The following is a 9,169-nucleotide window of genomic DNA, read 5'->3' on the forward strand; positions in this document are numbered from 1 at the left end:
ACACATACGAGGACTTTTGCTTTGGATCATCATCATCATCATCATTGCTCACAATGTGCTTACACATACAAAACAAACAACAAAACAAACAATATATACACACTAACAGAAACGATATAGACAGGTTGAGACAGGAGTCAATTATAACTGTGATAGTTATTATTTTAATTATGGAGCATAGTGCTGGAATAAATGGTATTATGTTATTATATCAATATTATATTACAATATGAACAGTATGAACAGCTCTGAAATAGAGAATGAGAATGATGTATAAATAACAAGTGGAACCAGTAAACAGGTGCTGATTAGAGACAGTGTTGCTGGGTTATTGAACCTGGCAATGTGAGTAAGAATACAGTATAGTTAAGTAAAAATTATCTTGTTCCCATGTAACAATCTCCCAAACAGATATCAATAACAAACAAACAACAATAATATGTTCCATTTTTCTGTCATTCCTCGTCATATATTAATTTTAAAGAAACAACCATCAGAGACGAGCCCGTCAAAACTAATTTCTGGTCTCTCCTCCTCAGATGAAGAAGAACCCGGAACATTCTTTATTCTTTATTTTGTGAACTACTGGACTTTTAGCCTTTTTTTTTTTTTAAAGACGTTTTCAAAATAGCCACAATGTCTTTGTTAATGTATATTTGCTCTTTTATTTGTTGTGGCTCAGATGAGAGGTCATAAAAGAAATATGAATGGAAGTGGATGTTTGCTATTTTGAGACAAAACACAAAAATAAGAAACCCTTCCAGTGACCCCATGTTGGCTCTTCTGCCTGTTCTTTAAATAGCTGGTAGCCACATTGGGATATGTTGTCCTATTTAGAGCACTGGTAATCCGGATTTGGTAATCTGGAAAACTGTGTATATGGATCAGGGTGATCCAGACCAATGTTGCTTTGAAAAGCCGGTATAAAAGTAAGATGGATTACTTGATCCTGAAAAAAAAAAAAAAAAAAAAAAATCCAAATCACCATTATCAGATTAAATGTTTTGAACAACTGGCCCCTAAAGCTCACTGATTACCAGGTTACATCTTTCAGAATAAATACGGTACAACACATTGCTGTTTTACGGGAAGTTCTTTTGTCATTTCTGGACAGAACCAAACTAGCCGTTTCCCCGTGTTCCCGGTCTTTTTGCTAAGCTAAGCTAAGCTAAGCTAAACGGCCACTGGCGGTCATTTCCTCCAATACGCCGCTAACAGGCTCATCGTCCGAGGGCATGTGTGAGTGCATGCTTGTAGGCCGACATTTGCAAAGGCAATTCTCGCACTTCAAATTGCAAAAGAACAAATGGAGATGGACGTTTCAAATGCAGCTTGAATGGTAAAAATCTGTTAAACCATACTGTGTAGATATAAATGCCAAATGTCAAACTCCTTTAACTTGCATTGGCAAAATAATTAATCTATTTCAGAAACAATGTTGGTTACATTAAACCACATCCACTTTCACAGGTTAAAATGTTTTTAGCCACTGAAGAAGCTAAAAAAAGAAAAGATTTGGGTAAATATGCAAGTTAACTGACTAACTGAACTGACCTCATTTACTTACTCAGTTTGAATGAGCAAATCAGTAAGTGCATTGCCTTTCATTCTGCATAAGCTGATGAAGCAGTTGGATCAGTTGTTAATGGTATTGGTGCTCATGTAATTTGCATGTTATGTCACTGATGATCGATCAGTCATGCAGCCCACGCCAATACTCTTACATGACCATTCAATGGGGACAGGGTTAATTAACTTTCAAGTTTCAGGCATGGGCACCTGGTCCGCTTCAGTGCCCCTGAGCAAGACACATATCAGCCCCTGAGCTCCTGATCTCACTTCCCTTACAAACCCAAAGTGAATTTCCCAACTGGGATTAATATGTTATCTCAGTGTTATTAGAAGTGCTCTTGCAACACGGTTGCCTTTTAACTCCATCGCTACATGATTAGATCCAGGGGCGTCTTTTTTTTTTTTTTTTTTTTTTAGCTGTGGTTTTTGTCCTCCGGTTGCAGGTGCACAGCGAAGTTATCAGTAACATAGAAAGTGTGACAGAATCTGCACTGACTATCAATAATGCCCGCTAGCGGCACAGTATCCCCTGAAGGAGGTAAGAGCATACCCTCTCTGAGAAACCAGAGAGCGGAGGGAGGAGGGCGGGAGATGACACAGAGGAGTGAGCTGGAAGGGGGAGGACGCAGAGGAAGCAACATGCTGAGATGTGAGAAAACTATATGGAGGGCGAGCTTACTGGTTTTTCTTGTGTGTTTGAGAGGGATGCTGCAGAAGAGGGAAACGCGAGTGGGTAACCTAAAGCTATGTTGTCTTGAGAAAGACCTGCGAGTTCATCAAATTGTAACATAAAAAAGCAGGAGATGGAGGTTCAGCAGAGACTCTGCTTAGCGCCGGATTGCAGGGAAGAAGAGAAGAAAAAAAAAAAAAGACGCAATAGAGAGAATAAGAGAAGGGTATAGCTTCTATTTATAAAACCTGAAAGAACCTTTGGATTGGGTTATGGAAAATGAAAACAGAGATGGAAAGAACAAAGGGGGAGTAAAAAAGAAAAGACTGGCAGATGGGTAAAGGAAAAAAAAGATGAAAAGAGAGCTGCCGGCAGACAGAGAGAGAAAGAGAGAGTAAAAGGGGGAGGGAGGAATACATTTACCTTGACTGACACTGCGACAGGGAGAGAAAGCAGAACCCCCCCACTCCAAGAAATTGTAGCTCTACAACATCATGCGACACAATCTCTGCAGTGGACACACACACACACACACACACACACCACACACACACACACACACACACACACACACACACACACACACACACACACACACAATTGTGCAGTTAAGACAGGAAAGTTCCACCACAGATATGAAGAAATAAAAAATACATAATAAAAAAGTTCTTTTGGGACAACTTGTCAAATATTGGAAAAACGTGTTTTGTACGGGAAGGAAAATTCAGCTTTTTGACTACATATTATCAACTACAGCTGCTGAAGAAAGACAGAAGCACAGTCATTTTCTCAATGGATATTGAGGAGAATGAAGACATAAGACAATCGATGATATGCAACCGATAATAGAGATGCAGTGACATTTGCAGGAAGTGAGGAGGATCAATAACATCTCAGAGACCTGGAGATGTGCCATATTTAGAACCGGACCACCCCGTCCACTGTCACATTGAACGAGGATGATCAATGCTGTCGATATGTTGCAGAGCAAACAAATCAATCGTTGGGAGAGCTCGGCGGGCGTCTCATATTGAGGGTCATAATTCAAAGTTGGAGACTAGAAATGGCAGAAAATGACATTAACTGCATTGTGACTTCAACTAGATTCTACAGTATGGTGTAGCTTTCACCCCAAAGCTGATTACTTTTGGATATGTTGTGAGAATAACCTGAGCACTTCAGCCTGTTCTATCGTTGTGCTCCTATGTTGCCATGGACGACAGCATCAGATTCTGTATAGGGTAAAATGCAACATGAATTTAAAGTGGCTGGTGCTTGCTGTTCCCTCACTGCCAGCCCAAGGCTGCCCACTAGTGGTGGAAACATAAGATTGCAGCTTCTAAACACATTTAACACTGATGTCTGCATTTAACCGAAAACTTGTATTAGAGCACTGAACAGATATGAAATGAACACTTTGTCTAATCATCCAATATTGTTACGCAAGCTATTTAGAACACAAAAAAAGATTACAATATAACAAAGCTGCATGACTTTAGGAATCCTGAGTGCAAGAAGGAGCGCTACCGGAGGTCGTTCATTCCAGCGGTGGTCAGACTTTAATACAACAATAAAATGTAGCACTTCTACCTGATTCTTCTACATGAGCCATCACTGGATCAGATTCTGTCGTCATATTCTGCACTGTGCATAGTTATTTTTGTGTCACAATCTACTGTGCAATTTGTCATTTATATTCATCGGCATCTTACTCATCTGTAAATACAGTATATATCTATATACATACTATCTGTTAAAGGTCTCATGGCATGAAAATGTCACTTTATGAGGTTTTTTAACATTAATATGAGTTCCCCCAGCCTGCCTATGGTCCCCCAGTGGCTAGAAATGGTGATAGGTGTAAACCGAGCCCTGGGTATCCTGCTCTGCCTTTGAGAGCCTTTGGCCCATTTTATGAGGTCATAAGGGGCAAGAGTCTATATACTGAAGGTGAAAACTAATTTGTGTATCCGCCCTGTGATTTGGATCCAAAATGTAATAGGTTTTATCTTTTTCAACCAGATGATACATGGACAATATGAGAGCTGAACTACAGTACATTGGTTTATGAATGTTATCAAGTGCAAATGAATAAATCCCACACTTTGCTTAGAAATGACTTAGCTTGTACAGTATATGGCCATTGTTGATATACAAGGTACATAGTTTCAATGATATGTAAAAACTTGACAGGCAACATATAGTCGACGCTGTCGCCTGCGACAGGATAAAACATACGTTATGTCTTATTTAACACAGTATTTAGACTTACTTTTTGTTGTTGTTGTGAAGTGGAGAAATATGCCGATTCCACGAAGTTCTCAAACAATTGTAGGCCATCCAGAAGCTTTTATAATCCATCATGACAGTGTCACTGTAGCATATCGCCTCACTCAACGTTGCTTGACCTGTCAACCCATCTTGCTATGTTTTTAGCTTCGTAGCCGTTAGCTACAGCTTTTCAACAGGTGTCTTTGAAGCCCTTCCAGAAGCTTAGTAATGTGGCCTGAAAGACAGTAGCTTTCAGATACTTACAAGAGTATTCCAGAGTGATAAATCCACGATTGAATGAATTTTTACTGTAATTAGTCATCTTTTTGTACCAAAAACGCGCATTCACGTTAACCTGGCGCAATCTTGGATAATGACGTCTTGACTGACAGTTGTGGCAACCAATCACGTGAAGTTATTTGAGGCTCGATTTTGGTTACCCAATGGAGAGTCCTTACAGGACAGCCTTATTTACTGTGTTGTGTGTGTGTGTGTGTGTGTGTGTGTGTGTGTGTGTGTGTGTGTGTGTGTGTGTGTGTGTGTGTGTGTGTGTGTGTGTGTGCGTGTGCGTGTGTGTGTGTGTTGGAAGGTCCTGGCAGATAGATAAAGAGACACCAGACTGAGGCCTGGAGGTTGACTGTAATTTGGCCTACACATGTCAAATAGCAGACATGTAATGCATTGACACGACTAACTTTTTGGATCAAACCGATTGGATTTTTCTGGGGAAAAAAAACTAAATGGTTTTATATTTTTGTTAGTTACAAAGTTTATTTTTCATTCCCCTGATAACCAAGATTTGGGATAACAATTTTTAAAAGCCAGACATTTTGTTTGAATTGTTCTCTCTGTGATTTCATTTCCATTTAGTATTTTCTTTTGTCTTTATAGTGATATGTAACAATTTATACACTCATGTGACATCCCTTCTGCAGACATATGCTTATAGCCCTGATCCTACTGAGAGAAATGATGTCTATATTTTGATTTTGCTTCACAGGGTTGAGGTTATTCAAGCATTAGTACACAAGGAGACCACTATATACTAAATGGTTTAGGCATAAGAGGGTTTAATAACCATTACCTCAAACACACACTCATTCAGGTGGTTGTGGCGTGCGTGATTCAGACTCAATCTACAGAACCTTTCTGGCCCGTAGGTCGGACTTGCTTTTGTTGCTATACCCTTCGGTGCAAGTCATATTTTGCTGTTTTCTACTTTTCTCCATGTGTTTAATATGGTAGTGTTATGATAATTGTTGCCTTTTGAATGATTTATGTGATTCACACCTGTATAGCATTTATCTTGATGTTTTTGCCCTTTCTATTGAGGCATGCATCCCGCTCTGATTGCTCCTGATTGGTCCAGGTTGAGAGTAGACTGACTCTCAGATCACAACCACCTGAGTGATTAATGTGTTTGTGTCTCATGTTGCTTGCTCCACCATTTAAAAAAAAAAAAAAAAAGGTGTGAATCTTTTATCTGACTTTTGCCCTCATTTTGTTTTTTGACCCAGCTCCTGTAGAATGTTTTTAGAAGTGAGTTCCTGACTAAAATTACAAATGAATAAATATGTGATCATATTGGTTGCTCATCATTCCTGACTCTGGAGTGTCTGATGGGTAGAAGGTTGTTTGATGAAAACACACATTAACAACAAGTGATTATGTTGTCACTCAGGATGATGTTGACACTACAGGTGCTTGATAAATTGAGCTATTTTTTTGTAATTTAACTAGTCTGTCATTTATCACATCAGAAACATCATTTATTACATTACTAATTATGGTCTATCTTCCCTGCAGAGTACAACAAAGTACAGCAATTTGCAGGTTTGTCACCCCTAACTTTTAAATTAGATGTTTTTCTGTGATTTGTATTCTGTTTCAACTTAAAAAGCAGTCCTCTTAGACCTAAAGGTTAGGTGTCATTATAAGAATGACATTATAACATTCTCACAACCTGTCTATTCTAATAGAGGACACAACCATTGATGCAGACACTGCAGGGCCTTGGCTCATCGTCTCTGAAGATGGGAAAGAAGTCAGGCAATCGCCGAAGAAACAGAATGTTCCAACTGGCCCAGCAAGGTTCACAGAAAGCAGGGTCTAACCACAGACAGACACTACTGGGGGGTCGGGGTGATGGAGAAATCCAACTGGGGGCTGGGAGGCTTTTGGCACTGCGACGAGGAGTGAACGCATAACTCGCTTTCCCTGGACTGTAGGTCAGAGGGATGGAGGGCAGCAAATGGGTGCACACAGAGTGCATTCCCTTTTAACGTTGTCTCCCCCTCCCCAGAGGGTGGGGGTGTTTGTGGATTACAAGGAGAGCTAGGTGTCGTTCTTGGATGTGAAGGCCAACACTCACATCTTCACCTTCACTAAGTGCAACTTTAGAGGCAGAATTTACCCCACATTTGATCCCCATGTGGCAACAGAAAAGAAAGAGGTTGCTCCTCTAAAAACTGAGATGGCAAATATGGCGGGGGGGGGGGGGGGGGGGGGGGTATGGGGGGGTTCAACGTTGGTGGGGACACATACTAACTGACACATACTAACAAAATTGTGCCTTAAAAGGAATTGATACCTTTCTCTGTATCAATTCATGGTGTATACAACTTTATTTATGTTAAGGAAAAGAGTTGACAATTCTAAATAGATGAAAATGTAATAGAATATAATGCAGTAAGGCTCTCAGGCATTCTGTATTTCTTTTGAATATGTATTTGCTTGTAGATCAACCTTTTTTTCATTTAAAAGTTTAAAGTAACCTTTTGAATCTGTTCACGTCAATGACGCATTACTTTATTATCAACCTGGACGTTTCAGCAACGTTTCTGCTCAGGTTCAAAACTTTCATGCATTATCCATGCTCATTAATTGTAAATTATGATTCAGTACATGTTGTATCATAGGCAATATAATATATTTCTAGCTATAATTAGGGTTTAATGGCACTTACTGTATAATCTATATTATACAGACTATATCACCATCAGTATGCTTGTACAGTAAAATCTGATAACTCTGACATAACTGGAATTTTACTTATTGTTTTTTGGATTTTTGTAATTTGTCATTTGTTTGTATGTTCCTCAAAGTTTATATTGTTTGTCATATTCATATGAGACATCAGGGCACATAATTGCTGGTGTTTTTGTGTAGTTTATTTGGCCATCTGCTTTTATAAGATGTATTTTTTTAAATTTATTTTACCCAATGATGATTTAGGGACTAAAACGTCACAAATAAAGTGAGTATATGTGATCAACAGGGTGCAGTGTTTTCATTCTAACATAAAAAATGGACCTTTAGATAATCTCACATTATTTTCACAAGAATAAGTAATAAGTAGGCTTCTATTTCCTTTCAAATCCTGACACTGAAAATCAGTGTGACACTTATCACAAAAAAAGGGAGTGCAAGTAATCAGCAGTGAGCAGGAATTTGAATCGTTCACAGTTATTGATGCCATACACATATCATCTGTAAGACAGTCTGGGGGGCAAGAATGTGATATCTTGTAGAATTATACAAAAGCAGAAACTACAGAAAAACAGCAAAGCTATTTCGGCTCACCTACAACTGCTATCTATAAACAAACTGTTATCTATCATGGATAACCCTGACCACCCTCTCCACCCCCCCATTGGTCCAACAGAAGACCAGCTTCTCTAAGAGGCTCCGTCAGCTTCGATGCCGCACGGACCGCTACAGAAAATCATTCCTACCACAGGCAATAAAACTCTTTAACATTTGTTCTTATATTTTATTCCTATTATTATTATTATTTCATGTATACTGTATGTATGTATATTTTTTCCAAGTATCTCATTTATATTTATATTCTGTTTTGTGTGACTAATGTACATGTGCTGCTGTAACAACGTAATTTCCCATTTTTTTGGGATCAATATCTATCTATCTATCTATCTATCTATCTATCTATCTATCTATCTATCTATCTATCTATCTATCACTATCTATCTATCTATCTATCTATCTATCTACAGTATCTATCTATATATCTATATATCTATCTATCTATCTACAGGTATCTATCTATTATCTATATATCTATCTATCTATCTACATCTATCTATCTATCTATCTATCTTCTATCTATCTATCATACTCAGTATCTATCTATATCTATCTATCTATCTATCGTATCACAGTATCATCTATCTATATACTATCTATCTTCTATCATCTATCTATCTATCTATCTATACATATCTATCTCTATCTACTATCTATCTATCTATCTATCTATCTACAGTATCTATCTATATATCTATCTATCTATATATCTACTATCTATCTATCTATCTACTATCTATCTATCTACAGTATCTATCTATCTATCTATCTATCTATCTATCTATCTATCTATCTCTATCTATCTATCTATCTATTATCTACTATCTACTATCTATCTATCTTACTATCATATTATCAAGTATTATATCTAGCTATCTGATCTTATACTATCTATCTATCTATCTACTATCTATGTCCACAACATTCCTTGGCTGTTTAAGTGATTCAGAGTATTTTAGAACTATTCCAGCAGGAAAAGAACCACAGCACGTCCTGGTTGGTTTTGGGATTTTACATTCACACTCTGCAGTGCCATAGAAATCAGAGAGT

Source organism: Etheostoma spectabile, chromosome 19 (assembly GCF_008692095.1).
Source record: "Etheostoma spectabile isolate EspeVRDwgs_2016 chromosome 19, UIUC_Espe_1.0, whole genome shotgun sequence".
NCBI lineage: Eukaryota > Metazoa > Chordata > Actinopteri > Perciformes > Percidae > Etheostoma > Etheostoma spectabile.